Source organism: Macaca nemestrina, chromosome 8 (genome assembly GCF_043159975.1).
Source record: "Macaca nemestrina isolate mMacNem1 chromosome 8, mMacNem.hap1, whole genome shotgun sequence".
NCBI classification, from domain to species: domain Eukaryota; kingdom Metazoa; phylum Chordata; class Mammalia; order Primates; family Cercopithecidae; genus Macaca; species Macaca nemestrina.
The window spans coordinates 66897303-66922379 of NC_092132.1; the positions used below are offsets into that span (position 1 = coordinate 66897303).

The window sequence follows — 25077 nt, forward strand, 5'->3', positions numbered from 1 at the left end:
GGGAGAGAAATGGAGGAAAGAAGGAAAAAAAATCCCCAATGTGAGTATGCTAGAAAGTAAATTTGAATAGCTCTTTATATTGGGTACTTACTGTGGGTAATTTACAAATGATTGGAAGCAACCACAAATTAAAACACAGCCAAATTTAAGGTCTCTTTAGCAGAAATCAATCTTATATCATGGCAGTTCTCCTATACTCCAGTCTTTCACTTGATAGATCACTTCCTCATTAGGATGACCTACAGCAATTCTACACAAACTGCTCTTTACATTTAAACAGTGCTTTCTGTCCTAACATGTCAAAATGCTTGACAAGCAATCAAAAAGTAGCTCACTAAATTTTTTTCAACTCATGGCAGTAAATAGCCTGTGCCTACCATCACTGCTGTTTACTGGAGATTTCTTGGCAGGGAAACTTTAAACGCCTTAGCAATGTCTAGAAAGTCAATTACTAAAGAAGAAAATATTCATTTTGGCTTCCATAGGGCTGTATTTGATGAATTGCTCACTAACTTCTATTATTATGTCTCAAGAATAGATAATGATACTCATCAAGGGCAAATCCCAAAGAAGAGTGTATGCTTGCCTTGATTGAATCTGATTTTTGAGAGATTACATGCCCAATCTATATTTAATTATGATACAAATGCTACTTAACTCCCTGTTATTTCTGGTTGCATATAATTGATACTACTTGAAGAGTAAGAAGCAGAGTCTCACTACACTGGGGACCCTTTGAGAACCAAGTCTGTGTCTTAGTGATCTTTGATGCCTTAGTGACCAGTACCATGTCTGGAATAGTATATGTGATCAGTAACTCAAATGTATGTATTTCTTGAATGTATGGTACATGAATGAGTCAAGATACTTTCAGAGTTGGAAGCAATCTGTCATGGAGTAGGAGGAAAAAAGGTAGTGAAAAAACTTCTAAATTCTCAAAACCTAGTGCTGAACTGAATGCTGATAATAACTTGACAACATCCTTTGGCATTGCAGATATTGGGATATCAACATGTAATCTGCCAAGAAAAATAATTTCATAATTAAAATTTGGGTGTGTTCTTGAGCTGGGGATTTCTCTGACCTACCTTCTGATAAAACTTGGAACCCCAGAGTCAATAGTCAGTATAATAGTTTTTCACTTAAAACTGTAACATTTTAATCCAATTTTATACACATGAAATAAAACTGATGGGCAACTCTTGAAATTTTCATCACTGGAATAACCTAACTTCAAAAATGCTGATGGTTAGTTTCTTGAAATATTAATATTACTACAAGTCATAAGTAAAAGCATTCTAAAGTGAGAAACTATAAAGTTGGATAATTACTGTTTGGTTTTGTGGCTTGGTTTGAATAAACAAACACTTGTTTTAAATAAAACAAAGTTCAGCTGAAGTGACAATCCATCTTTAATCTTGTAAAGCTTCTGTGTTAGATATCTTCTATCTCTAAAATGCCAAACATGCATATTAAACTGAGTTTTGTTGCATATGATTTCTGTATGCTTTTCTTGTTTTTTGTTCGTTTTGCTTTGTATTGTTTTTTGTTTAAATACAGGGCCTTGCTCTGCTTCCAAGGCTGGACCTTCTAGGCTCCAGTGATACCCCTACCTCAGCCTCCAGAGTAGTTAGGACTATGGCATGCATCACCATGGCTAATTTTTTTAAAGTGCTTTTTTTTTTTTTTTTAAAGTGCTTTTTGTAGAGATGGGGTCTTGCTATGTTGTCCTGGCTGGTCTCGAACTACTGGCTTCAAGCACTCCTCCATCTCAGTCTTCTAAAGTGCTGGGATTACAGATGTGAGCCACTGTGCCCAGCCCTCTTTTCCTGTTTGAATTTTAAGTACACTTTCATAACAACCTTGTTTGAAAATTAGAATGTAGATTTTATACCATTCTGTTTAACATTCTACTGTCAGCACCTACTACAATAAATGCCTGAAATAAGGTACATAATAAATACGTAATAAAAGTCCTAAAGTATCTTGATTAAAATCTATATCTATTTTAAGTACTTGAAGACAGAAATAGATTCAAATTGCAAAAGAACATGTGAATAATCCAGTCAATGTTAATGTAAGTACAAATTATCTGCTGATTGTGATATTGAAAATGTCTCAGCTTTGGAATTACTTTCTGGTAATCCTGAGTTCAGAGTTATGGCAAGGGCATATAAATATGCCCTAAAGAGCATGTTAATATTTACTGAGACATGTATAAAGGAAGATGTTGAGAAGAGGGCATATAAGATTTGCTGGGCTCCAAATGAAACCTGTCTCATCTGCATGGGACCAACAGGCAAAAGACAGAAATGAACCCATTGTTCTTCTGGATGAAGCCCATGGTGCATGGACTGAAAGAGAGGAGAGGACCTTGAAGGTCCAGGCTTCAAAGATACTCACTGCACTTGCTCTCAAAAGACCAGGAGCTGGACAAATAAGAATGTGAGCACCATTGCTTTGTACTTTTGTTATTTTTATTTTTTCTGAGACAGAGTCACTCTGTTGCTGTGTCACTCAGAAGTGCAGTGGTGCCATCTCGGCTCACTGCAACCTCTACCTCTCGGGTTCAAGTGGTTCTCATGCCTCAGCCTCCCAAGTAGCTGGGATTACAGGCACACCCTACCATGCCTGGCTAATTTTTTGTATTTAATATTTTTAGCAGAGAAGGGATTTCACCATGTTGGCCATGTTGAATTCCTGGTCTTAAGTGATCTGCCTGCCTCAGCCTCCCAAAGTGCTAGGATTACGTAGGTGTGAGCCACTGCATCCAGCCTGCTTTGTATCTTTAAGTACACAGTGACCCTATGCAATAGTAAAATATGGCTCAGTGAATGTTCAATTAAATCTGACCAATCAGAAAAATTTCTTCCTTCTTAGGGAAACAGTTATGATAGAAATGAGCAGGGGTGGGCTGGAGTGGGATGAGGGTGCTTTCCTTTGGCTAAAAGCTCTAATTTTTTTTTCCCCCATAATTTAAGCCTAATTTAAAACCTTACTAAAATTTGTGGACTTTTATAAAAGGTAAATTTTTATTAATATTAAATAAGCTGAGAATGTTGGGGGTGAAAAAATACCTAATAATAATTTTAAGAAAAGGTAGAATTATTGCTGTGAAAATTACTCAAGTTGGAAAAATAATAGGTACTAGACTTAATACCTGGGTGATGAAATAATTTGTACAACAAACGCCCATGACACAAGTTTACCTATATAACAAACTTGCACATGTACCCCTGAACTGAAAGTTAAAAAAGTTACTTGAATTTTATTTGTTCCAAATATGAGACTGCTGTTGTATTTCAGTTATGGTTATTACTAAATTGAAATTCACTTGCTATCTCCATCTGATAATATTACCACATACTTCACTACTGAACATTTAAGACTATTTATTCTATTGAAATCTTTACAAGTCCTTAAATCAAACTTCATTATAAATTACAGCACACCATGTCAACCAGCTAGCAGGAATTTGCCATCTCTCCTGCCTTCCTCCCTCTCTCTCCTCCTTCTCTTTCTTTCCACAAAGCAATTAAATGGGCACACAACAAAGAGCGCAGGGGTCCAAACCCTTATAATAACTATAGGGGTGGAATGTGGAGTCTCACCACAGACCACCTGGTGTTTAAATCCTATCTGTGTGCTTTATTAGCTGTGTGACTACAGGTACTTTACTCAATTGTTCTGTGCCTCAGTTTTCCCATCTGTCAAAAAGGTAGTAATAATGCCTGCCTTTTAGGGCTGTTAGGAGAAATTCATTTGGTTTTAGAACAGTGCTTAGCACGGAGTAAGCACAATAACTGTTATATTATTTTTCACTTCTGTGAATATACAAAACATTAACATTTGTATCCTTAGCCTCAAAAGCTAATGATCACTGATGTGAATAGTTGGTCAGCTAAATGGAGGAAAAATGCTATTTCTTCAGTTTCTCATTTGGCTTTTTCAACTGAAAAACCAGAATCACTAATTTCTGGCATTATCGGTTGTCAGTAAACAGTATCAAGCCATGATATTTTTGAGAAGGTTCTGAATGTTTGCCATGAAGAGAACTAAGAAAGGGTAGAACATAAACTCTTTGATTTGGCTGATCCCAAGTGAAAGATGAAATTAATGATGAAAAATGTAAAAACTCCACTGAGAATTCATACAGAAAGAACCTCAAGTACTTAAAACATACTTGGAATTCAAATGACAGCAAATGACTAATTCTTAAATCAAGAACTCTTCACTAAAATTAAAAATATAAATCCTTTCTTTTTCTTGCTTTCTTGTAGGCGGCGAAAGGGTACTTAGTAGGTGTCAGGCTATTTTAAAAATCAGGTTATAGTGGTATTTCAGAAGCATTATAAATCTAAGGCAGCTCTTATAAGTGACCTGTTTTCAAAAAATTTTATCCTTAACAAAAGCTTGGTAGAAATCCACTGAAACTTCCCAATGTAGTTATAGGAGAGAATTCTGTGAATTTCATTTATCTTTTAAAATAATAGATTATATTACTGCATCTTACACTTAGGTTGCCAATTATATAAATCATGTTCTAGTAAGGACCAAAACTTACTACTTAAATTAGACCTAGCAAATGTGTGTGTGTATAATAAAATGATATAATCTCATGAATGTCAGCATTATGTCGATGCCAACCAGACAGGCATATTTAACCACAGGTAAGTGATCAGCAATGTCAATGTTTATTTTTTAAGCAATCCAACTCTTTAAATGAAGCCATGGTATACTCAAAAGGAGCTGTTGATTAGACACAAAGATATGGTGAAAAAAAAATAAGTTTAATTAAATCTAAGAATCTGTTTAACATGTTCATCTTTGGGTTGATGAAAGTAAATAACCCTTACAGATTTTCCTAGTTCAGGATCCAGTGAGGTTTGTAAGTGAATTTGTAACTAGAAGCAGACCAGGTTTATTTCCATGTTTGTGCTTAACTCTTAAACACACCAGTTGCTATAGGATAGAGGGCAGCACTAGATTGGCCACGGCACAAAACTGGCTTGAATTCTTGCTCTAACACTTAGTAATTGTGTATACTGCTTAACAGAGCAAATTACTAAATTTCATGACTTCGAATTCACTGTCTGCAAAATAAGGACAATTTTAGTTCTACCAACTTTAGAGAGTTGGTATTGTCCAGTAGACAGTTGTTATAAAAATGCTTTGAAAATTATGTGATACTTAAAAATACAATTTATCAGAATTTTAGGATGAGAGAAAACTTACCTTCTTGTATATTTAATATTTTCAAGGTCAGCCTAGATTTTCCAGAAATCTACATAAAAAGTGAACATTTCAGCCACACTCTTAGCAATGTTTAGATGTTAAAGAACATCCAAAAGTGAATTTCTTTTTACACAGTTCTGCAAGTAATATATACACATTGAATAAATTTGGAAATAAATGTGATCTCACTGACTCTCTGCTTCTTGATTTAACCATTGATAATTGACTTCTAAATTTCCTTTTAATATTTTCCTCTATGTATGCATCATTTATTGTTTAATGGTCTAGTCTTAGCACTTAACATTTTACAAAAAAATTAATTATATGTGATTTTCTACTCTAAGAATCTTATAACACTTGTGACCTGTTATGTAAATGAATAAAGTTTAGCATAAATAATCTAAATATATTCAAAACTTGTATGTTTTAAAGGATATTCCCATACTTTGTTTGATCATTTCATATATTTCATAGACTATTTCAATATTTATATTTAACCATGCACAAATTTTAATTAGTATTCTTATATAAAAAATATTTAAAAAGACTGATCACTTGAAAACTGACATAAAAACTCTAGAAAGCTTTCTTTTACTTAAGTGAAGTGGTAGATATAAAAGCATAGGAATATAGATCATACTTGAGTTTAAATGAAAATCTGATTAAATGCTATAGAATTGTTGCCCATTCCATATTTTGTTAATAATTGGTAAGATGAGAATTACAGAGAATGACTGAGCATTAGTCATCTATTGATCACACTACTGAGATAACACTGATGTAGTATGATGAATTTGCAAAAAAGGAAGTAGCAGGTATATTTTATTGTCAAAGGTTGTCTATCAGTTGGCAAATCATTTTATAGGCTATAAATGATGTTCTAAAATAAATCATTTTGTTAATATCGATATCTGTAAGCTATATCTTAGTATATTATTAATAGGGCAGACACTCTGAACCATGGCTCTTTTTGCCTTTCTGATGCATTTAGTGGAGACACCAATTACTAGAAACCAGAACAGTAACTCCAATAACCTTTAAATTAATTTTGACCCTAAAGTTGGAGCAATTTCAACATTAGTTGGTATATTTACACTAAATTAAAATTTCTAAGCTAGTATTAAAATTAATACAAAGTTTATATGAAATATGAGTAACACTTAATAAAAATGAAAACACTAAAGAAATGTCATAAATATTTGTGTTCTAGAAATGATCCAGAAGGAATTTCTTTTTTTTTGTACAGATGGGGTCTCGCTACAGTACAAGCTGATCTCTAACTCTTGGCCTCAAGTGATCCCCCACCCTGACCACTCAAAGTGCTAAGTACAGGCATGAGTCACCATGCCTGGACTTGTAATTTTTTTTTTTCTTGTAGAGACAGGGTCTCACTATGTTGGCCAGGCTGGTCTTGAACTTGTGGCCATAAGTGACCCTCCTGCCTCAGCCTCCTGAGGCACTGAGATTACTGACATGAGCCACTGCACCCAGTCCCATATTTTAAGCATTTAACATTAAGAGAGATGTATTCCAGAGTTAAAATTTAGAAACATCACTTCTATTGTGCTTATATTTTCTAATTGACAGTTCTGGCCTTTAAGCATTTTTGAATTGTAGAGCTAATCAGTTATAAAGCAGAAGAGAAACTCAACGATCCAACTCATGGCATTTGTTAAAATAAGCCTCTGTATAATAGTGTTATGAAACAAAGTTAAAATGAAGCAGAATCAAAAATAGGCACCATTAATCAACAAATGGCTATTTTTAAAAAATCTAGTTAAATGTATACTACTTGGGTTAGGGTAGTGAGGAAGACTAAATTAAATGCCAGACCAAGTTTGGCTCTCTTACTGTACTTGAACAAATTTTAGTATTTTTGGCCTACGTCCTACCTTGGGGCTATTTAACTGCAGTTCTCAGCTTTCTAACTTTCCTAAGAGAAGGCATGTTATTATCAGGAAGTATAGAAAAAGAACTGAAATGTCCCATGGTACAGTTTCCTTCCTCCCTTTCTCTACTCATTCTCCAAAATAAAAAGGGAAAAATACCTAACAGATCTGACAATTCACAAAGAACAAGTCTATATTCTGAAAAACTTGATTTAAATGAGAACCTTCCAAGTTAGAACTTTGTGAGACACTAAAAAATTATGGCATGAAACATAGATGTACAAAATAATTTATTATGCATTGGACAATGTATTCCTCAAGACAGAAAAGCTGATGGAAGGCCAAATAACTTATGGATTAAAAAAATAACAAAATGAAACAGGTACATTTTTCAAGCTGAAAGGCAACTATGCTATTGTTCTCACATAATTGGACAGTAGTTATAACCTGGTAAGATCTAGTTCAGAAAAGCTTAGATAAATATAAACTTTAAAATTAATATGACAAATATAGCAATCTGAAATAGGTAAATTCATAGTCATACTCATTTATTAAATAAATCACTTTAAAAATCTTAAACATATTCTTGTAACTTTGAAAAACAAACTGCCAGTGAAAAAAATAAGTTTTCCTTGCTGAACTTGGTTCTGGAAACAAAGATTTTTCATATGCTTTCCCAAGCACTTGTCTCTATTTTAAATCAAATCCGACTTTCAAGGAATCAAATACTTGAAATAGGAAGAAAATATTAATGAATACATACATAAATACATATATACATAATTATAGTTTATAATATAAAATATATGTGTACTTGTATGTACATGTATGTTTAAAGCATACATTTTTCAGTGTTTCCAACATCTCATCTTAAAATCAGACTATGCCCCAAATTTACCCCTCAAGCTTTTGGCAAACAGCCAATCAATTCAGCATTTAAATAGGGATTAACAATATTGGCTTGGAGATTTAAGACAAACTTATACTGATGATTTGTACTTTTTACTTGAAAGAATGAAGTTATTTTCAGGAACACATGAAGAGACTCTACTAATGGCAGTAAATTATTAACAAATTTGGCTGCAGTTCTTGCTCACCACAAAAATTCTCCCCTGTGAATAACTGTGATTGGCATATTAAATGTAAGGTCCCAGGCAGTTTTTGTACTTGTTTTTTAAAACCCAAATGGCCCATATCAATAACAGAAAGCCATATAAGAAAAAAATGTAAAATTGTGTGCTTTGCAAGCCCAACAAAAATTGTCATCATACTAATGTAAGTATGTCATTAAAAATGCAGCTTTTATAGGCTGGTGTTTCTCCTAGTAAAGGTTCCACATTAAGTGAGGCTCTATTTTTTTTTTTTTTAATTTTAGTTTAACAGTTTTGCTATTCATCAAATCTAATCAGTAGCACCTAGTAATAAGTCCCTGAATAATAATGTTTGCACAGTCTCTGTAAATTCTTTGGGCTTCAATAAAATAGAAATGTATCATAGACTAACAAGAGTATGACCTACAATGGAGTTACAGTTTAATTTTTGGTTTTGGACAACTTAATAATATGAAACTTCTCCAATAGTTACACATTAGAAACAACAACAACTATTTGAGTTAGCCAAATAGCAGGATCTTCAAAGGCTTTTGACATTCCTATTTTATATGGCACTTTGCTTCTGAAATAAGCACCCTTATTTAATGCCCGTAATATCATTTCTGATAATGAGCCAGTGAAACAAGTGATTAGACATGTGGCACAATTCAAAGAAAATAAGATGAAGAATTAATAGCCAATTGACTTTTGCCAGGTGATCCAATCAACTACTTGAGAGTTAAAAATAGAAGCTAGATCTAATTCCCACAGCCACTGCTGATCAGAGCCTAACAACCTCTCCTGACACTGGCAGTATCTGCATTAAGACATTTTCCAGTGAGATTCAGGGTCATTTCAAGGCTTAGTTTAACTTACATGGGGAGGGGTAGAAAAAATAATTCATGAACATTTTGGAAAAGATGTAGTAATGAGGTCTGACTGTATAAGTTGTCAGTGGAAATAAAAACGATAAAAATGGAAAATATTAACCTTTATGATGTATATTTCAGACACTTCACTAAGTTCTCCTTTATGTTATCTTCTTTCATCTTCACCACAACTCGGTGATTTTCCTGTTTTAAATATCAGGAAACAACTCACAGAGGTTGAGTAATGTATAAATCACACAGCTAGTAAATGGTAAAGGTATGATTCAAAGCTCAAATTCATTTCCTGAAAGACATGATCTGGATATAAGTGGTAGCCAAAATGTCCCCAAATAAATAAATTAAAAATAAATAGCAAAAGGGAGGAGGAAAGCCCAGTGATCAGAATATATTCATGATAATGGTTAGAGCTTCTTGATTGAACTTGAAAATGATCAAAAGTTGCCTGAGAGCTCTGAGAATAAAATTGTTACAACTTTACAGTCAGGCATTTTGAGATTAACCTAATTGCTTTGCTTTCATAACACCGTAATGCCATTTTATTTCATTTTCCATTTTGTTTATTAGGAAAAAATTTAAACATTTAAGTATTGCCTAAACATGTTAGCGATTTTTCTTTTCTAAATAGATGAGCAAGATGCCAACATTCATCCTCCTATTTGATGGACTGTTTAATGTCAGATAATTTTAGTGTCAGGTTTGAATTTTGTGGTGAAATGTCACTCCAACACATCTCTTGAAGATGTGACAGACCGGCCCACTATCTCACACCTGTATGCAGGTTGAAAACATTTTCAGTTGATAGTAACTGTACTTAACTATGATTGTGTTCTTTACAATAAATGAGATTGAAAAAGAGATGCAGACAAAAGAAGTGCTTACTAATACTCTATCATTATAATCTCTGTCTTGCATTCTGAGTTTTCTAAAAGTCCCCATCTGCTGTAGTTGAAAAGGGGAATGTCATGTTTTCCTGCCCTGGGTAAATAGAAGGTGCATGGTTAAGTGTCTCGAACTATTTACTAGAAAAATTCCAGTAAGATATGATTCACTTCTAATTTTCAACTTATAATACCCCAGAGAGAAGAGAGTTTTTTTTTGTTTTGTTTTGTTTTGTTTTGTTTTTTTGAGACGGAGTCTCACTGTGTCACCCAGGCTGGAGTGCAGTGGCGCGATCTCGGCTCACTGCAAGCTCCGCCTCCCGGGTTTAGGCCATTCTCCTGCCTCAGCCTCTGAGTAGCTGGGACTACAGGCGCCCGCCACCGCGCCCGGCTAGTTTTTTGTATTTTTAGTAGAGACGGGGTTTCACCATGTTAGCCAGGATGGTCTCGATCTCCTGACCTCGTGATCCACCCGCCTCGGCCTCCCAAAGTGCTGGGATTACAGGCTTGAGCCACCGCGCCCGGTCGAGAGTATAGTTTTAAAAGAACCAGGGGAGAGGGTAGTTTTATCTATAATTCACTCCTACCACATCTACAAAAGGAATCACAATGAGCTTGTGTAGAATACCAATCATTTTGTATTGGGGGATAGCTTTCAAAAATAAATGGTATTAGTTCATTTTGTTGTTCAACTAATATTTTGTAATCTCCTATAGTAAAGCCCTATACCATAGTGGCCACTTGAGTTACAGAAATTTTTATGCTGTTGATATTTTACTTATGAAATAACAATTTATATTTATTGAGTACTTAGAGTATATGATGCTGATAAGCTCCCCAGAAATCTTAACATTGATAAAATATGTCAAATGCTACTTTTTCATGCTTTGCTTTGAAATCCTGAGTTATTCTCTAATCTGGAGAAGATGAAAAAAATGTAATTTAGATTTCTATAGGATCACCAGCTGTATCTTAGCCAACTTTTATCAATGGAGAGTCTCAATAGGTACATTTTTAGTTATCATAAAACCCTTTTGTACTGATTATTAGGTAATTCTTATAAATATGGGCATGTAACAAATAGTTAAGAATAGCAGCCTCATTTTATTTCAGCTTGACTCACTGCAGAAAAGCACAAATTTGAGAAAGCCATTTCCCTAAGAACTACTCACTTCCTTGAGAGCCACGAGAGAGACTAACTTGGATGACAGTGACTTGTCACAATTTATTTTTGATGGCACTAGTTTTAAAAAGTGGTAAAATAGTCTTTTCAGAATAAATCCTTTTTAAAAATCCATTATTCTTCAATGAGTATATCTTATAAATAGAAACCCATATATATATATAATGTTCTTTTACTAAATTGTTAATATATTACCATAGTTACTCTTTAGAATTTTCTGGTCTTTAAATCTAAATTTGTATTTGAGTGATTTTGACAGATTATTTCTAGTGATTCTATTGGATGCCCACCAATTTCAGATTCAATGTTATTTCTGCAAGTTCCAGCAAAATTACATTTTGTAAATGGATAAGGGATCTTAACATTCTGGTTATTTTCCCCTACATTTCAATTATTAGAGAAGCTGAGTATGAAAGATCATGGAGAGTTGTGCAAGAATTGCGTTAAAGGCATTACTAATTTTTCTGTGTTTATTTGGTCAGATTCTGCAGTATATAAGTGAGGAATGCAGCAGGCTGTGTTGCTGTGACTATTGCAATGACCAAAACACTGCTGCTTCTACCCTTTGGTCTCATAACCACAGCAGTGCATTAAGAAGGTGTGGCCGTGGTGTTGCTTATTCAGGCCAAGATCAGAATGCTGATTTGTTTTATATCTGTTTTTCAAAGAGGGTTTAATCAGACAACCATAAAGATAGAGGTAAACCATAGGATAAATGTTTATTGATAATTCCCTCCACCCCAATAAACCGAAGAAAAAGCATACTTTAAAATGCGGTTGTGACATGTCTAGGGTCAGCTACACTATGGAGTGTGTCTGTCCAACTAAATAAATGTTCTTGCAACCCTTTAATTTTAAGTAGCTACTCAAATATATAAGACATGTTGCTCCATCTTTGCCCTTTTAGCATTTTAGTGTTTAATTAAAAACTGATGCAATCTCCAGCAAGCCTTATGCTTCTCCTCTCCTGGCCAATGCAATAGAAACTGTCTTCTGCTGAGGAGGATGGTTAAAAGTCTTGCCAGTTCTGTTTATACTTCACATATGCCAAATATGTTTTAGTTTAGCTTAAATAAGGCACTCTTATCACTGGGCTTTATTATTCTATTTCAGAATAAACTAAAATTAATACATTAAAGAGAAACTAAGAAAATAAAATATTTACCATAATGTAGGTACATAAATTTGAACAAAAAAACCAGACCAAATTTTAGATTAGGTTTGATACAAATAACCTATTGCTGGTGCGAACAAACAAAATCCCTAAAAACTATTTGGAGATGTTTCTACTGTTCCACATTGTTATTACAAGACTTAACTGACATCTATGATGCACTTTGTCATCTATGATGACAAAATGCATGATTGAGAGACTTTAATTCTCTCAATACTTGTGAATAGTATTTTTCCTCCATGAACTGGAAATGAAAAAAGTGAGAATATTTCCTTGCTCGGATCATGTTCCGTGGATTTCATTATAGTATCTGCATTGATTTTTAAGATAGTATGAAAGGGTTCCAGAACATTCAGTAATACTATCTGTTGCAGAATGTTAGGATTTTTATAGTCTATGTACTACAGTATTTAGAGTATTCAAACTATAAATATCTGGGCATAATCTTTGACCCAACAATACCACTCCAAGCATTCTTTGATCAAAAGTAAAAGTACCAACATATAAAGACATATGTATTAATTTACTTTGTTTATTACCACATAGCTTGAAGTCACAAAACAATTTGGAATTAAGTAAATGTTTTTCAATGGGTTTTGACCAAATAAATTATGGCACCTTCATAGTGTACATTACTTGACATCTATGGAAGATAATATGGTGGTGTTATATGCTAGCCATGTTTAATGTAACAGAAATAATGTACTGAAAGTGTTTTGCAATTCAAAATTACCATATGTGTTATATACATACAATGAAATAGTATTCAGCCTTAAAAAGGAATGAAGTTTTGATACATGCCGAAATATGGATGAACTTTGAAAACATTTATACTAAGTGAAAGAAGCTTGAGACAAAAAGACAAATATTGTGTGATTCCATTTCTGTGGTAGCTAGAATATGCAAATTCATAGGCACAGAGAGTGTAACAGTGTTTAGCAGGGGCTGGGGAAATGAACAGTTATTGTTTAATGTGTATAGAATTTCTGTTTGTGATAATGAGAAGGTTCTGAAAACTGATAGTGGTGATGGTTGCCCAACATTGTTAATTATACAGTTAAAAATAGCTAAAACAGTAAATTTTATGTATATTTTACCAGAAATAAATTTTTAATTATAAAATCTATAAAATATAAACTTACCTGATATCGAGCATATTATAAAGTTTTCATAGCATTTTACTTATTTTATATGCTTATATAGTTATAGTCTTATTTTGGTACAAAAGAAGGTATTTGGGAAATGTAAAGAAAGTAACAGCTTAAGTTGTCCTTTTGAGTTTTCTATCTTTCCATTTCTGTTTTTGTTTTCCAGACTAATGTTGTTCTTGTCACACCTCTTTGAATGCTCTTTGAATACATCGACAGGAACCATGCTTGCTAGTACCAGTCCCTTTAAGTATCAGCTGAGAATCTGAATGCATTTTTATGAATCTAAAATGATATGCAGCTCTTTCAGGCTGGTGCTTGTTTTAGAACCTAGGAGGGATGAACATAAATTATCATTCTTTCCTTAACTTGGCAAAAACAAATATATTACTGCAGATGGCATTACCATAAAGAAATATTAATATTGAGACAGTTAATAAGTCCATCCTAAGAGAACTGAATATATTCCAAAGTGGACTACACCAATGAACTGCTGGCAATGTTTTCCCACATACGTGGCAGTACGATACTCTTAAGTCTGAGAAAAGTTTCTTTTTTGTAAAAATGGCTTTGATTGGGAAACTTTAAGTCATTTGGAATGTGTAACGTTCGGAGCTCCCTTTTTCCTGCCTTTTCTGTGAATCAAGGTTCTTCAAGTCACTATTTTCGCTAGCACTTGCTTCCTAGTCATCAGTTGTCTTCATGTCAGTGTTAGTGAAGGGCTGTCATTTCAGATCTTAAAGCAGGGAGAACAATAGAAGGAAAACCTCAAGTACTGGAAATGTAAGGACTAACAAAGGACACACATATTGTCCAGGGGAGCACAAATAGATGTTCTTTAACCATTCTGTAAAGACAGCTTTAGTGAATCCACAAACACCTGCATTTGTATGCAAAATTATTTGTGTATGCTTCTGTTTGTACTTGGGGAGAAGATGCACAAATTTTACTGAGTTATCAAAAGTTTGGGATGTTAACCTAAAAGTTTAAAAAGCTGGAAAGATTAATCACAAAACAACTTGAAACTATTCTGATGGCTCTGACTTTGTGTTTTTACAATGCTTTCCCTTACTCTGTTACACTTCAAAGAGCGGGTAGTAATATGGAAAAAAATTCTCTGCCATTCAGGTGACATCTGTGAGCCTAGGTTTTCTCAGTGTAAAATTCTCATATAGTATAAACATCAAATGATATACCAAAGATGAAAGTCCCTAGAAGAGTGGCTTGAAACAAGATAAATTCTCATATGCATAAGGTGCCTTCTCCTGCTTAGAATGCAATAATATTGAAAGCAGGTACAATGTCTTCATTAAAGATTTGTTTTGCTATGCTCACCATGCTTTTAGTATACATTTAAGGACGTTTAAGCTCACAATACCTTTTGTAGATTTAAAGATTTGAATAGTATATTTACTATTATTATAAGTATTTTTTAAAAAAACAAATTAGCATTTGCACATATATTGAGAGCTTAACTTGGCTGGTGGAGAAGGGTAGGTAGATAGATTTATAACTCTGGAAAATAACTTATTTCTTCACTAAAATCAAACTGCTGAACAGCCATAATACATATATGTAGCTAGGCACCATAGAGTTGCAGGAAATCAAAACTTATTCCCAGACCCTGCTTTCTTAGAAGAGCAGACAAAGCATGTTCACATGAAGGATAACCCAAAATAGAATGTGCTATAGGAATTTAAAGAAGAGAGGGACACATCTGATGAGGGAAGGAAGGTGGGTGTGGGGAAGGCTTCATAAATGAGTCAGTATCTGAGGTGAACAAGGTTTCAACATGTAACAGGATGGGCTAAAAGAATACATGAAAACATAGGCATGCCACCATCGGGTACAAATTGGAAAGAAGATTCACTTGGTTGAGATTGGGCATGGGGTACTTTAAGGGAATTAATGACAAATTAGATTAAGAGATATCACAGTGCCTGATACATAGTACTTAATACCTTTTAAACACAAATATTTAATCAAAGAAGAACATAGAAGAGAACATATAAAATGAACAGGATGAAATATTGGCAATTAAGAGGTCATTGGCAACTTTCAAAATAGTCCTTTTTCTGCCCATTCTCAGTGGAGTCACTGGTTGAATAGAAATGATATTACTATTTGAGCCTTATTATTGCTATTCTTTTTCCTTTTCCATTTCAAAATTTCATAACTTTTAAAAAAGTTTTTATTTTATTTTTTAATTTGAGACAGGGTTTCATTCTGTTACCCTGGTTGAAGTACAGTGGTGCCATCATGGCTCACTGTAGCCTCAAACTCCTGGGCTCAAGCAATCCTCCTGCCTCAGCCTCAAATCTTAAGGCTATTTCAATTGTAGCTAATGGCAGTAATGCAGCACCAGAAAAAGATATTTTGTTATAAGAGGGCAACTTTGACTCCTAAATTTTTACTCTCTAAATTTCTGGTAACACTGCCTAGCAGACTAAACTTTTTTTTTTTTTTTTTTTTTTTTTTTTTATAAACACAATTGGAAAGCAGTAGATTGACTTCAGTTCTATCTTGTCAAACACAAAAGTGCCTGCAGTTCATTTAGTATCTAGTCATTTAGCATCTAATCATGCACATCCTTCCATTTTTCATTCCTCTTTCAATTCTGAACACCAGCCAATTAGTTTTTCCTCTCCCTAGGAAACATTTTAAGGAAAGGAAATAAAGTCATAAATCAGTTTCAGACATAAAATCATACATACATTTCTGCTTAGGCTTCTAAATTTAGAAACTTTCCTCAAACTTGTTTAAACATAACAAAGTCCAAATTCAGAAATCCCTTCAGTTTGATTATCTTCCTCAGTTGTACTAAAATGAAAATTAAATTTTCTAACTTGTTTTCTTCTTAACAAGATTTCTCCAACTCCAATTCATAAATTGTTGGGTTCAACTCACCTGCAAAATCACTAGCAAGTATTATTCCACCGTAGGCAGCACCAGTCTCCTAATCCTGAAACTATTTCCTGCCAAAGAGTTTTGTTTCTTCAGAAAGTAAATGATAGACACTTCGAATTTCTAACCATCATTAGGATATTCTCACGCACTTGCTCTTCAACAGAAAGGTGACTGTCAACATTACAGAAACTGCATTGTATTTCTAAGATCAATTGTACTAATCTGCATGTCATATACCTTAGGTTTATTTAGAATAATTATATTAAAATTATTCTTCTATATTAATATTTATTATTCTTCAGCATAATGATGTATATGGTTAAGTATTTTAATACTAGAAAAAAGGTGGTAGAATAGAGGGTTTTTTGTTGATCTTGTTCTTTGTTACCTTTTAATGTGACTGAGTAAAAATTCTAGAATCTCAAGAAGTTAATATTCCAAACCAAAACCCTATTTGACACATAATAATAACAAAAAAGGGACCTGACTGACCCCAAGGGACGGTTCCTGGAGTGGGTCACTCAGTAGTGGGCTTTGCCCCCCCCCACACACACACCCTATGCCTCATATACTGAAGATGGAGACAAAGAAACAAATTCAAATATTTCGAAAGTGTATTTTGTAAAAAAAGAAATTTGCAATCAGAAAGGCAAGAATGATATATAATATGATTAACATGATTTTCCATACTAGTATCTTTGTTTAAAAATAATAGTCAAAGAGGAAAATAAGCAGAGGTAAAATTTTAAGCTACCAATTCTGCCCCTCTTTTTCATTGATCTTCTAATTTAATTTACTGAAATAAAATTGCATGGCTGTTGAGTCAGTCTCTCTAATTTCAAGTTTTAAAGATAACAGATCTCCCTTTAAATAGAACATTGGCACACAGATACCCCACAATCTGGCTTATTGCAACTGTTCTCTGTTGGTGAAGTGGCAGCACGTTTGCAATCCCCATAACAGCCATCTTAACCATTTCACAGCATATTATTCAAATGTACATCTCTAGGTGGCAACAAGGATAGGCACTTGGGCTCAGTAGCAAGGGGTCTGTAGGGAAAATCCTAGGATGAAGGATAGGAACCTGCAAATGGCAAGACAAACTAGAGGATACTCAAATAACCAGGGGCTTAGATTGGGCAGCTCCATTGGCTTTCTGACTGCCTACGGGGAAAGCCTCACTGGAAACTCTTTTGAGGTTATCGAGGAATCCTAGAGGCAAACGGACTCCCCTACCTTTTAGAAACGATTTGTCCCAAATCTTAACAGTTAGCTGTCTCAAAACCCAGCTGGACTAAAATTGCTTCAAGAAAAACTGGATGGACTGGCATTCACATTTTTACTTCTACCTATGCCTATGCGTAGGGAACATCCCTCACACTCCAGTGGATTCTATGTGTCCTCTCTAGCTTGCAAGTAGCCACAGTGACTACAGCGAACGGAGTTAATGGGCTACCATGTTGGTACAGGGCTACAAACAGGATATTTCATTCCATGCATTTGGGGGAAGGACACAGGTAACAGTATACAGGTAGAATACCGAATAAGAAATCTGTGTGAGGCAATGCCCTTTTTGGGACCTTGACAAAATCAGTCATGGAACCCAGGTAGCGGATAAGAGCTGACAAGAGTTGGCCTGTGAATGGGCACAGCATCTCCGAAAAAGATCAATGAAATGATTGACAGAGAAAATGGCAAATGAAGGGAGAAGCGATGTCAAGTGCTGCTCAACCCAAGCTGAACTCCAGGAGATAAGAGAAGTTTCCCCTCCAAATACAGGCTCTTTCTAAAGGTTCAGTCTTGAAGCAGGTGTTTTGACATTGAGAGGGGCACAGAAGGAAGAGAGTAATTCAAATTATTTTACATTTTGAGTCCTCTTCACTGTCTACGCGAATCTGGCACTGAAACGGTAGATCACGTTCAAAAGTGTATAGAGGCAAGAACGCCTTCTTTGTTTGCCCAGTAACACTGCTCCTCCAACCTCTGCACTTGGTCTCCTAACATTTCCATCCTAGTTGCTGCTCCTTTTCCCATTGCAGAAAGCAGTGGGGTTCTCCCTTTCTTCCCTCCGAGCTGCAAACCCCATTATTAACCAAGCGGAAAGCTCCACGCAGTGTGGCCAGGGAGCACCGGGGCTGGGCTGCTTACCTTCCCCGGACCTAGTCAGCGCAGGTTCCCGCGCCCGCCGCCACGGGACGGAGTCCCGCCGCGCCCGCCGAGTGCTCGGTCAGCTCGCTCCAGCCCGCGCCCCACCTGCCAGCTGCAGCCGTCGCTCCCGCCGCGGAGCTCTGGCCGCATGAAGTCATCCCCGCCCCGGGCCGGATCACCACATTCCGCGCCAGCCGCAGGGGGAGCGGGGCCGCTCCCGACCCCACGGAAGGCAGCCTGAAACTGGCACCCAACGATCGCTGCCCCCCCGAGGTTGTGGGTTGGTTTTCTGTTAATGCTTTTACAGTTGCAGCATTGCTGGATTATGGACCGAGAGAGAAGAGCCGGGGGAGGGTGGGGGGGCTCTCTCTGCATAGCGTCCTTCCTCTGAGCGCTCCCCCATCACCCCGGCTGCATGGACTGCTCCATTCGCCAGTGTGGGTTTCCCACCCTCTTCATCTTCCTTATCAGCATTGTTCATTTGGCTGAATTTGAGAGCAGGAATTGTCTTTTAAGATAAACATTCAAGCACTACAAGAACATTTTAAATTGGTAATGAAGCTTTCTAAGCCCTTCATAGCTGGCTCCATCACCCGCCCCCCCCCCAACAGACACACATGCACACACGCACACACATACACGTACACACACAGCCCAACCACTCACAATTTTGAAAGCTAGAACCTTTCGTCTACGTAATAGAACGGGAATCTCCCAAAAGACTGGAGAAGTGGGGCCAACCGGAGAAAGTGCTCAAAGAAGCAGCAGGGTGGCCCCATGATTTTGTTGTGTTTATGGTGCACTTGTGCACAGATGTTCCCTCTAACATCTCTTCCTCCTACTCCCTCTGCTCTGGACCCCCTCCCTTCCCTGCCACATAATTGGACAAACCGTTGTGGTGACAGCTGTAACATTTGGAAATCAAAATGCAGAATCTACATTAGCAGATGACTGTATCTCTTTCTTTCCCTAAGGATTTATGAAATTTGCCTTGGGAATGAAACAAGCGTGTGTTCATATAAGCCCTTATTAACAAGATTGTTCTCTCCCCACCCCACCCCCACCCCCACCCCCACTCCCACCCCCACCCTCCACTTTTGCTCCTTTCCCAAATCTTTTCTGGTGTGAGGGTTGAATGTTTAAGGAAAAATGAGCCTAAATTTGCTCTCTTTGTAGCTGAGCCAGGGATTCCCCCTAGCTGTTGAGTAATTTTCCAGCAGGGAGGTTCCTTGACACTAGGGTTCTGTGGAATGGAGTTCCCTCTTTTAACTTGCCTTGCTGTTCGAATTGACCATCACTTGATACAGGCCAGTTTTACACTATAGATTTGTCCAGCAACCTAAATAGTGCAATTGCACAAGGCCAGGGAAGCACCTTTGCTAAATGAAATGTTTCTATCCCTCTATCAGTCCAAAAGTTAGGTAGTAATGTAGCCAAGAGCTTTCCAACAAAACTTAGAATTCTTGGCCATAGAATGTATGCTCTTTGAAAGTTAGAACAGCTTAATTCATCGCTCTGAGACTCACTTTCATAACATTAGGTCATTAATATTATCATAGAGCAGGAGATTCTTAATCTGTATAAAAGGGGTATATGAATAGCATTCCAGAGTGTGGAATTTGGATGGGAAAATTTCATTTTTAATTTCACTAACCTCTGAAATTTAGCATTTAGCATGTCCTTTAAACATCAATGCAGGCAACAAACCACAAGAACGTTAGGAGTACCTGTGACTTTGTTACCAATAGAAACAACAGCTAATTCCTTATTGCTGTTTTTATATAGATATCTCAGTATATCACTACACTGATGTTATAATCAAATTATCATACATTTTTTATTTAATAGACTATATTTTTCAGCTTTGGTATCCAGAAAAATTGAGGAAATAATACAGAGAGTTCCAATATATCCCATTCCCAGTGTCTCCTATTAACGTCATACATTAGTATGGTACCTTGGTGTAATTAGTCCATTCTGGCATTGCTATAAATAACTACCTGAGATTGGGTAATTTATAAAGAAAAAGAGTTTAACTGGCTCATGGTTCTGTAGGCTGTACAGGAAGCATGATTGGGGAAGTCTCAGGAAACTTATAATCATGATGGAAGGCAAAGGGGAAGCAGGCAGGCCCTAATGGCTGGAGCAGGAGAAAGAGAAGGGGGAGGTGCTCCTCCACACTTTTAAACAGATATCATGAGAACTGACTATCACCAGAAAGGCAAGGGGGAAGTCCTCCCCCATGATCAAGTCACCTCCCATCATGCCCCTCCTCCAAAATTGGGGATTACAATTTGACATGAGATTTGGGTTAGGACACAAATCTGAACCATATCATTTGGTTACAATCAATGAATCTATATTGATACATTATTACTAACTAGTCTATAAATAAAGTCTAACTACATTCGAGTTTCCCTGGTTTTTACCTAATATCCTTAAATCTGTTCCAGACGTCCATCCAGGATTCCACGTTAAATTTGGTTGTCATGTTCCCTTAAGCTCCTCTTAGCTGTGATAGTTTCTCAGCCTTTTCTTGTTTTTGATGACCTTGACAGTTTTGAGGACTAGCAGTCAAGTATTTTCCAGGAGGCCCCACTGTTGCAATTTGTCTGATGCTTTTCTCATGACAAGACTGGAGTTGTAAACTATTGGCAGGAGAAAGAAAGAGGTAAAGTCCCATTTTCCTCACATCATATTAAGGTTCCATAGTGTCGATGTGATTTATGACTGGTGATGTTGACCTTGATTGTCTGACTGAGGCAGTGTTTGTCAGGTTTCTCCACTGTAACATTATTGCCCATCCCTTCTATATTGTACTTGTAGGAAGTAACTACATGAAGCCCAAACCTAAGGAGTGGGACTTTGGCTCTACCTCCCTGAAGGCAGAGTGTGTACGTAAAGTATTTGGAATTCTGTGCAGGAGATCTGTCTATTCTCTACCAAGTATTCAATTACTTACTGATATCAATGTTATAGACTCATGGAGATTTATTATATTTTATGCTTTTGGTAATAATCAATTATTACTTTATTTTGTTGTTCAATTTGTTCTACTTTTGCCCATTGTAAGCTCTTTCAGTAGGTTCCTGTGCTCCTTTGACTTTTGATGTATGAGTGAGTGAGAGTGTGTGTGTGTGGCGGGAGCGGTGGGGCCGTTAACAATCCCTTACTTTATAGTATTATAAGTTCTTCCAGTCTCAACTTGTATACTTCCTGATTCATTCCTAGAATCAGCCATTTCTTCATGGAGCCCTTGTTCCTTTTACTGGAGAATGGTAATACAAATCAAGACCTGGGCCCTAGACATGGTCATTATTGGTGGGTCATTTTGCTTAGACCTTTCAACTAAGACAGTGAAGAAATATATGTGTATACTTACCCATGCTTCTATACATAAGTATTTCTATATGTGACCATTCTGTATCTGTATTAAGCTAAATATGAACACATACTTATGTCTCCAACTTTAATCCTTTAACACATAGATCATTCTAGCGTCCTCCCTTTGCTTGTCTATAAATTCCTATTCCAATAGTGAGAATCATGGCTCCCACCATTCACTACTATAATTGTTCATTTTCAGTGTACATGTAAAGCAGTATAAAAATTAACCCTTTCCCACAGTATCACAATTTTTAAGTATAGTAATACATATAACTCTCCTATACTTTGTTTAATGAGTTTAAATGCCCATACCTTTGTATATCATGAATTTTGTTTTTAAATATTTTGAAAACAGTATTTTAAACTGGTAATTAGTTTCCTTTGCAATTCTACAGATTTTATGCATTTAAAAGCATTATTTTAAGAAGAGTTATGTAGGTTGCTGCAGATTGTCAAAGGAAGCCATGGCAAAAAGTTAGGATACAAACTGTAGACTGTTACTGTGAGGCTATAATGAGATGGTGTGAAATTGCCACTGCAGAACTTCAGGGAGCTGATACTGTATAAGTGTTATCCTTGCATACTTGGGCAGGCTTCTGTCTCCTTTCTCCTTTGAAAGTCTAAATACCTTGAATGAGAGAACATGCTCAACCTTCATAATTTATCATTTAGTTGAAGGATTTGCTAGTTATCTCATGTTGAAGATAAAAGTCCTTATAAAGAGGCAGGAGGTTGAGAAGGTGAAGAGAACCAGAAGGTTGAGATGACTGTGAAGGTTAGAGGTTTTGTAGTTGAACAGACTTGGGCTTGGATTCCCACCACTCACAGCCTGACTTTGTCTTGTTTCTGAAATGAAGACAGCAATTGTTTGTGAAAGATGTTTGATCTTTTTCTTCAAGTTGCCTGAGGCAGTAGGGATGCAACTGTGGCGACTTGGGACAGTCCCAGAACATGTTTTCTTGATCTCCCAGGGTAGTTTCCATCTGTAAAGCCAGACTCACTGAAGATAGTTTCTTGTGATAATATAGATACATTCATCTATCAAAGTATTCTTACCAGGTACTTTCTATTCATGGAAAGGAATCAGTGTGTTGATAGTGTTAAAGACAACGGTCAAAGACATTAAACAGCAGGATTGAGCTGCTTCTGATACTATAGCATGGTAAGAGGCATAAGGAAACCAGAAAGAAAAGGGGAAAGATATTGGGAAATGTCTTATGTCAACATATAGGGTTTGAATCTGTCTTCTTGGAACTTGACATACAGCCATATGTGATTTTTTTTTAACCTGTGGCTTATCTTTGCACAAATTTTTTTATAAAAACCCTAAATTTTGGACCTTGACTTTGAGGTCTCTAATGCTTCCTTTCTGATATTCTCAAATTAGAGATCAAATGGCCTAGTGATGTCATGAGTCTCAGCAAGGGAAAATGTGAAACCAGAGCCAGAGGCCCTGTGTGCTGGGAGCTGTCAGCATTTAGAACCAGTCCTTTGGGTTAAGGGAGTCTTTCCAGAAAGAACTCATTTAAATGCAAATACACTATCAAGAGGAGCAACTGAGTATCTCATTTGCAGCCATTAACAATTTAGCAGAGATTAGATTCTCAGATTTATTATTGAGAGGAGTTGTCAGGGTGATTTGGCCCCAGCATCTGTCACCCCATTGCCTGCCAGGTCTCCTGTTCTCATCACTCCGTAGGGGTCTGCCTGAAACTGGGAACTTGGTCTACTAGGAAATAATTGGGCACTTAATGAATAATAATCAATATTGTTTTACATAATTTTGACTTAAGAGAAAGGGTAGGAGAAGGATTTCCATGGTAATGGTACTCTGTGTGTGTGTGTGTGTGTGTGTCTGCTAGGTTTGGGCTGATTAATCATGCTCTACAGAAGTCTTACAATTTTATGACAAAGCATCTACTCTTTTAATGAGGTCAGAAAGTGGATCATGTAAAATACATACAAATGTAATGCAAAGCTAGCAATAGAAAGAGTTGCATTCAAGTAATCATAGGTAGGCTAAGAATTTTCTATACTAATATGAAAACATTTTGATATATCATACAGGGAACAAAAACCTATCATTTATGTGAAGATTGGTATTAGATCTTGAAGAGTTTCAGCAGATTGAACAGAAACAGGACAATGCAAGAAGGGGAAGTGACTATAAACAGAACAGAAACTGTTTTGACATTAGGAAGAATTCACTTTGTTTATACTTGTAAGGAGTTGACATAAAATTCTAGATCTATGTAACACAGCTACTATGCTGTAATCAGAACTCTATATTTAATTGTGAAATGTCTGTTTGCTTAGATGACATACCTAGTAAATGGCACATGATACATTTCATACTGTGGTGTAAGTAATACTCAAATAAACCTTTAAAAAATTATTATGAAAGCATAGGATAAAACAATCTACTTAGATAATACTTTACATTTTTTTTCACTTCTTTTATTTTAAGAATATGATGAAACCAATAAAATCCCCCTCTCAAGAAAAGTATGGTTTAATGAAAACTTTTCTACTGCAATGAGTAGATTATCGAATAATAATTATGAAGAATTATGTCTCTATTATTCATCAATGATAAATTTCTTCATCAATTTCTTACCATATACAACTTAGTAGATTATCAAATACTTTCAATGAAGAATTATGTCTCTGTCATACTTCATGAATGAAAATTTTTTTCATCCATTTCTTATATACAATTTAGGCTACTAAAAAGGTAAATTTAAGTTTCATTAAAAAATAAGCTTCAATGAACTGTGTTCATCAGACAAGTTGATACTCATTCAGTGGATTATTTATGGAGTACAGGGTACTAGTACTGTTGTTCTAATCACTGAAGATACAAAAATGGACAAATAAAGCTCTTTTTCATGGATATTTTGTCCAAGTAAAAGGAGACAGAGTTTTTACTCTGTTCCGTCATGGCCCTTTCCACCAACTAATATGGCATGTTAGTTGGTGGAAAGGGCCATGAAGGAGCAGAGTAGGAATGCAGGGCTGGGCATGGTGGCTCATGCCTGTAATCCCAGCACTTTGGGTGGCCGAGGCAGGTGGATCACCTGAGGTCAGGAATTTGACACCAGCCTGTCCAACATGGTGAAACCCCATCTCTACTAAAAATACAAAAAT

The 25077-nt window shown here is 36.0% G+C and overlaps 1 protein-coding gene across 4 annotated transcripts in view; it reads right to left on the bottom strand.

The window, feature by feature from the left end:
* The window catches only part of LOC105483553 (cAMP-dependent protein kinase inhibitor alpha), an 89939-nt gene extending 71251 nt beyond the window's left edge, over nucleotides 1–18688 (bottom strand). For 2 of the 4 annotated variants that reach the window (XM_011744433.2, XM_011744432.2), the window contains exon 1: nucleotides 18544–18688. The gene's annotated coding sequence lies outside the window, so the exon portion shown is untranslated. The remainder of the gene's footprint in view (nucleotides 1–18543) is intronic. The other 2 variants (XM_011744434.2, XM_071068072.1) reach the window with 2 other exon arrangements.
* Between the last annotated feature and the right edge of the window lie 6389 nt (nucleotides 18689–25077).